The sequence below is a fragment of the Sinocyclocheilus anshuiensis genome, unplaced genomic scaffold, assembly GCF_001515605.1.
Source record: "Sinocyclocheilus anshuiensis isolate Anshui unplaced genomic scaffold, SAMN03320099.WGS_v1.1 scaffold1093, whole genome shotgun sequence".
NCBI lineage: Eukaryota > Metazoa > Chordata > Actinopteri > Cypriniformes > Cyprinidae > Sinocyclocheilus > Sinocyclocheilus anshuiensis.
In genome coordinates this window covers 500076-507639 of record NW_015555782.1, presented here as the reverse complement: position 1 = coordinate 507639, position 7564 = coordinate 500076, and the positions used below count along the sequence as shown (strand labels likewise).

The 7564-nt window shown below is 38.2% G+C and overlaps 1 protein-coding gene and 1 long non-coding RNA gene across 2 annotated transcripts in view; both read left to right on the top strand.

Annotated features, from left to right (window-relative positions):
- LOC107674751 (uncharacterized) overlaps positions 1-7438 on the top strand; it is a 13355-nt gene extending 5917 nt beyond the window's left edge. Inside the window, exon 3 of the long non-coding RNA XR_001632531.1 lies at positions 7377-7438. This is a non-coding gene — a long non-coding RNA (uncharacterized LOC107674751). The remainder of the gene's footprint in view (positions 1-7376) is intronic.
- LOC107674750 (NT-3 growth factor receptor-like) overlaps positions 1-7564 on the top strand; it is a 160854-nt gene that overhangs the window by 20755 nt on the left and 132535 nt on the right. The window lies entirely within an intron of this gene.

Here is a 7564-nt window from a genome sequence, read left to right as displayed (position 1 = left end):
TTCGAGTGTAACTAAACGAGCCAATGCACATTGGCATGCAATTATTGCATCCAGCTGCCGCTGATCACAGCGTGAGCATAAAAAGGCAGCTGGTGCAATGCATACCAGGTTTTTGCTGAGGAGCCGAGCCGGTGACCCGGCTGCTCAGCGGTGGTACAGCAGCCGTGGCGACGGGACGTGACGTCTCCATTCCCTCCTTCAGGGAATGAGCGTTACATACGTAACCGAGACGTTCCCTTTCAGTCGGTCATTACAAGTCACGTCGTGACTGACGAATTGGCATTCCCTACCAAAGCGCCATGGATGCTGCCATGGTGTAGAGGGAGAAGAGCAGTGGAGAGAGAACACAACCCTAAAGAGCTCCAGTGCTGATGATACGGGTGCTGGATGTGTATTTTCCCAGCCTCACTAGCTGCTGCCTGTCTGTCAGGAAGCTGTTGATCCACTGACAGACGGAGGTGGGCACGGAGAGCTGAGTTAGTTTGGGCAGGAGGAGGTTTGGGATGATGGTGTTAAAGGCCGAGCTGAAGTCCACAAACAGGATCCTCACATAAGACCCTGGTCTGTCTAGATGTTGCAGAACAATGCAGTCCCATGTTGACTGCATCATCCCATGTTGACTGCATATCCCACCACTATTCATCCTTTATAGCCCACAGCTGACTTCTAGATTTTTTTTTTTTGTGCCAGACAGCAAGTCACAAGAAGCCTTTACAGTGATTTTTCCTAGGGTGACCATACATCCTCTTTTTCCTAGACATGTTCTGGCCAGAATAAATTGCCTAAGATATCCAGGCTTTTGTTTTTTTTCCTGTTGACATGCTCTATATAGTCCTAAATTATATGTATGTGTATTTGCATTGATTTGATTAGATCCCACCTTCTTGCCTGCCACAATTGGTCAATTATGTAAAATGTTTGCAAGCTATTGGTCAAACTACCTTTCAGTCATTACCTTTGGCAAGTATGAAAACAAAGCCAAAACTGGGACATTTTTAGAAATCCAGGCCTGGACATGTCTGGGAAAAAGACGACATGGTCACTCTAATTTTACCATTACTATTTTTCCTAATTCTACCATGATTAAGCCTTAACTGTGGTGAAATCACTTACTATTAATAATAACAATAAACATTTCTTGTTTAAAACAATAGATGAATGTAGAACATTAGCATAACTGTATGTTGTTAACAAGTGCCAAGCAACATAGCACACTATATGTATACATGTACTGTATATATACACATGTATATATGTATACACAGTTATTAAAAATAAATTAGTACTTTTATTAATTTCATTAAATATGCATTAAATGAATGAAAAGAGCCAGTAAAGACATGTATAAGGTTACAAGAAAATTCTGATAAATTCAGCTTTTTTGAGCTTTCTATTCTTCCTGAGTAGGAAGAATAGCTACTTTTTAAAGAATTCTGAAAAAAGATCATAACGATTACCAGAACACAACTGTTTTAGACATTGATAATAATAAGAAATGTGTCTTGAGCAACAAATCAGTATATCAGAATGATTTCTGAAGGATCATGTGAGACTGGAGACTGGAGTAATGATGCTGTAAATTCAGCTTTGCATCACAGGAATAAATTACATTTTAAAACATATTCAAATAGAAAACAGTGGAACAGTTAAATTGTCATAATATTTCACAATATTACTGTTTTTATTGTATTTTGAACAAATAAGCAGCCTTGTTGATATAAGAGTATAGTGTTAAAGGGGTCATATGATGCGATTTCAATTTTTCCTTTCGGTATTCGGCCAATCACAACGCACTGGATAGCTGGCCAATCACAGCACACCTCGCTTTTTCAGACCGATGAGCTTTGTAAAAATCGACGCGTTTCAGAAAGACGGGGCATAGAGGAGAAACAATAATGTACAGTATGTGGAAAATAATGTGTTTTTTTTTTAACCTTAAACCACATAAACACATTTCATTACACCAAATACACAAAATAATGTTATTTTTAGCAGCATCATATGACCCCTTTAAGTAACTCTTTCCATACTTCTGGTTGATCTCACTGATATAGTGCGTCCAATTATGTGAGGAAAACCAAATCTCTAGCCGATCGACCAGATCAAGGCAGCCCACTGATTGAGTTTTGCAGGGGCGTGCAGCTTTGCTCCAAACACCGTAACCCTGTGCCAGTTCAACATTGCCATCTGCCCTTGTCTCTCAACTCATCAGAGCAGCTGAAGGTGGCGGGCCCAGGTGCCAGGGCACGGCGGCTCCGTGGATGACAGCTTTGCCAGCGTTCTGCCACGCCTGGGCACAGTGACAGTTCAGCATTCATTAGTGCCCCTCACACCTCTGTCGTTCACGGGACCCTCTAGTATCTGTCCTGACCCGCTTTGCCCTTATCGGTGCATTTGAAGGTATAAAATAGGGTTGGGCTGTATCACAGTATAGACCAGGCTATGAAAAGAATCAACTGCCAGATACCGTTCAAAGGTTTGGAATTGATATGATTTTTAAAATGTTTTTAAATGAAGTTTCTTAATGCTCACCAAGGCTGCATTTATTTGATCAAAATACTGTAAAAACAGTAATATTTTAAAATATTGTTACAGTTTAAAATAGCAGTTTTATACTTTAATATATTTTAAAATGAATTTTACTTAAGTCTTCAGTGTATTTAGTGCCAGTTAATTTAATGCATCCTTGGTGTAAAATAAATAAATAAATAAATATAGAGCAGGACATATTACAAACAGTTTAAAGTGAACATTTTTTCCTGCTAAAATAACTATTGTGATGTGTGCCGTTACAGTGATATAAAATGAAAGTTTTAGTCCAGAGTGACGTGACGTGACATGTGGCCAAGTATGGTTACCCATAATGCTCTGCATTTAACCCATCCTTAGTGCACACACACAGTAGTGTAGTTCACTCCCCCCACCTACAATTCCTGTCGGTACGAGGCTCAAACCCACAACCTTTGGGTTACGAGTCCGACTCTCTAACCATTAGGCCACGACTTCCCCTCTGGAAACAATCTATATAACATGTACCAGTCCTTGTTAGTATGGCTCATGAATACTAATCAGGTGACATTGGCCCAATAGTCATAAATTATTTTCTGAAACGCTGCTTACACTGCAAAAAAATCAGTACATTTGTCTTGTATTCCTGTAAAAATATCTAAACATATTTAGAACAAAATTAATTTGTGAGAATCGAAATTGTTATGATGATATTACAGCCTATTTTAGAAAGTATTTAAATTATTTGAATTCTTACCTCATTGGCAAATTGTTTTTATGCTTTAAGCATAAACCTCACAAGATTATAATTTATGCTTAAAACAAGAGAAAGCAATTTGCAAATAAACTTGGAAAATACGTTTTTATATATATTTTTTTCTGTATTAAGGATGTTTCAGTGTTTTGCATCAATGCTAGAGGTTTTCAGAGTTTGGTCTTAAAGCTTCAGTGTTTTCGTTTGCACTTTGGCTAAGCAAAACTAAGCTCTTAAATTATAATGACCATTGCACAAAAAGTTGGAGGGGCAAAAAGCCTATTTACGCCCAGTTATAAAAGTTGCTGCAGTCTTGGTCTTACCACCCACCGCTAGCACCAAAAAAGCAGAACACATTTTAGCAAAGTGTTGATTCCTTTGTAGGCCTTTGGGGAAAGTGAACAGGTGACTTTTATAGACAATGCTTTTGCTACTGGTGACGGCTGATGAGACTCCGAATGGATTTGTGAGTGTAATAGGAGAGCTATTGAAGGAGACAGCAGAGAGATAGTTTTACCTGCTGGGTGCAGAGACCACCCGGAGGAATTGAAACACAGGCGATGCTTTATTTGGTCTGGCTGCAGTAGCAGCAGATCTTTCATGTCCCAAGTGTTTTTGTTCCTCATCCCTCCTTTTTCCCCCCACCTGAGCTTATATTTCCTCTCTTTTCAAGCATCCCCTGCCAGGATTATGCCTGAAAGCATGATGTCCCATCTCATGAATCTATTTCCTCTACTCATTGTGCAATCACTGAAAACCAGCGTCATCAAAGCCAGACAATCAAAGGGGACAGTATTTGAAAAGCCATTTGCGGGGCAGTGCGCCTTGTGCAATGCAATCCTCTCAGTTTTCTAGTTCGGAGACTTGCAATATGTTACATTTAAAGTACCTTTTTTGTTTTCCCATTTTTTGATGCAACAGAGCGTGCAAACACTGATGAGATGAGTCTGTTATTTCATGATAGTTTACACAGCACCGGTGCATATTACTGATTTGGTCTTTTAAAAAAGGCTTTTTTGACAGCAAAGAGCAATTGGACAGCAGTTACACCAAACAAGGCATTAATGGAGCCATTTTAAACTATTATAACTATTAAACTATGCCTTTCTATGCAACTTCTCAGTAATTAACGTGAGCGTGTTGACATGAAAAGAACACATTCTGTTAACAGCACCCACTTGTGTCTGGGAAAATATTTCTATTGTGGTTCCTTTTGTTACGTATAAGGGTTGAAAACATTTATTCCTTTGAGTGTCTTAATATTAGTGAGTTTGGTGAGCCATTATGATAATTAGGGATGCACCGTTCATGATTTTTCCAATTTTGCAAGCAATTGGGCCAATTCCGATACTGACTGCAATTTTTTTCTTTGTTAAAGCAAGAAACAAGAAAGAATGAAACAAGCTGAACTGACCTTAAACAAAAAAATATCTGTAGCGATTTGAAATGACAGGCAACTATCATTTGCATTTTAGTCACAATCCAGATTAATCAAGGATCAGCCATAATAAAACAATGTTTGGAGCAAAAACTCGGAATACTGTTCACCAACAGTATGAATATTTTGAATTCTCTTCTGCTCGCCACACCTGCATTTATTTGATCCAAATACAGCAAAAGCAGTAATGTTGTGAAATATTTGTACTTTATTTAATTTAAAATAACTGCTTTCTATTTGAATATATTTAAAAATGTAATTTCACATAAAATGTGGATTATGGATCCAATAATTGCAGGCTTGGTGAGCAGAAGAGAATTCTTTAAAAACATTAAAAATCTTACGGTTCATAAACTTTTGACTGGTAGTGTATATATTTTTTCATTTTAGTTAGATGTCACTTTAATGTTTTGTGATTTGGAATACTGTATGAAGTCTTTGAAACTCAAAAACTGCCAAAGTTTTGCCATTAAAGAAGTATTGACATTGACAGTAAAGAGGATCTTTAACTATTTCCGATCAGCATAAATTCAAGATTGGAGTGGCCAAACGTTTTAGGGCTCGTAAGCGGTTTTAAATTTAAAGCAGGTATCTGCAGTTATGAATAATAGACGGCAGCATGACTCAGCCTCGTGAAGAGAGAGGAAACTGAACAGGGTGGGTGGCACGCTGCATCTCTGACAACACCGCTCTTAAAAGTTAGCTTTAGCCAAGCCAAAAACAGACACTGGCAGAGCTCCATCTCAGCCCTTGAACCAGAGCTGAGCAATTAAGCTCCCGGTTGGTGTTTTTTTTTCCCAAGCATGTCATTCCAGGGATTTTTTTAAAATAAAAAGAGAAATATTCAGCCAGTCTTTAAATGTGCACAGCTTAACTCCGTTTATGACTCAGTGTGTGCTTACACAGTCTGTAACCTTTTTGTGATGGATTGATTGATTTGAGGAGCTTTGTACAGAGCTTCATGCGGATGTATTGCCTGCTAGATGTTAAAAGGTCGCTTTCTGAGGAAAAAGAGCTTGTCAAATGAATCATAAATTGTGCATAGCTGTAAAAGGTAGCCTACGTACTGTATAACTCAGCTTCCTTCACACTGTAAAAAATTTCAAGCCGTTTCAACTAATTATTATTTAGTTCCACAGAAATTTTACGTTCAGTCAATTTCTGTCTTCAAAGTGTTGCCTGAATTGTTATTTTTTAGTTGGCTCAACCTTTACTGAAATAGTTTTATAGTCCATTCAACTAAAATTATTTAATTGGTCAAACATTTAGAAAACTACAGCAAATTGTGTCAATTGGGCAACATAAGAAATTGCTGTGGAACTAGTTATATTTTATATCGAGTTAAAAAAATTATTATCTGGTGTCTATCAATCACTAAAACACACACAATACAACACCTAATAGCCTTTATTTAATAACAATCTGCATTTACTGAAAGAAGATTTTTAGGTGAAAACATTGTCTTTGAAAACATTGCAATTCATAAACTGCACGTCTCTGGTTGCCGACTTTTGAGAGTCAAATAAACATATACAGACAAGACCAAATTACCAAAGGCTCCTGAGGACACATTGAGGACTTATGAAACTAAACAATCAAAAACCGGCAGCCACAGTTAAACAAAATGTTTGCAAACAAACATTTACAAATATTACTACTGTTCACAATTACATCTTTAAAATGAGGCAGAAAAAAATGTATGAACCAGGTGTTACAGTTCAACTGAACTGAGTCAAGTAAAGTCCAGTCACTGTATTTACATAGTGCTTTTTACACTACGGATTGTGTCAAAGCAGCTTTATTAAACAGAAAAATGTGTGTCGAAGGAACCAAAACTCCATCGTTCTTCTCTGGCCAGATGAATCCAGCAGTTTAATTGCAGGCTGCAACACAGGTCAGATTGTGCAGAGGACTGGTCTGGTTCCTGTGGTCTTGTCCTGATGGCCGTCTAAGTGACGAGGTCTTCAGAGGGGATCTGTCTCTGGGGCTCATCCAGTTGTCCTGGTCTCCGCTGACATTCAGGGCTGTCGAGGGCGTCTCTAGGTGCTGATCCACTATCTGGACTGCAGACGGCCTGGATCCGGGTGACAGCAGTGACCATCTGATCAGGATACAGACTGGATCTGGTGGCTACGGTGACCTCGGAATAAGAATGAGACAGTCTAATATTAGCGTAGATGCCACTGAGAACAATAAAGCACATTTTAATTGTAGTAAACACTCTAAAATTTTACACATATTACCTTAAGTCTTAGTGTTGAAAGTAGACACACACTATGTAGTTGCAGTGTAGCGGTCTGATCACATGGCAGTGTTTGGAGCCTTGGAAGAAGTGACTGGCCAGCATCTGAAAATTTGCAATGATGAGAAAGCACCAATGAAACCTTTGGCCACACCCTGATGGAGAAATAAAAGTAAAATTTATCTCAAAAAAATTAAATTATGCCTTTTAAATCATTTTAGCGTCAGGGGACGAAGGTCAACAGACTGTAGCGGCTCAAAGGGAGGGCCGCATCACGTAACTGTAAGAGTAAATAATAATTATAATAATGATGATAATAATAATAATAATAATAACAACAACTATGCACCCGTTTGTAAGGAAGCTTGTAAATGAACTAATTTCTCTATCCAATGCTGTCACGTCATGTGTCAAAAGAACGAACGATTCGAAAGACTTGAGAGATGAACTATTCAATTCTCTTTCCGGCTCAGACTGCATTGGTTAAGCTTATGGGCAAACCCGAAGACTTGTCAGATAAGAAGTGAGGTGAGCTAATCATAGACTGACGACCCAGGTAAACAATGAATTAATCTTTTCTGTTTCTTATAGCATTATAGTTTTGTATTGTTTGTAGTGTGAT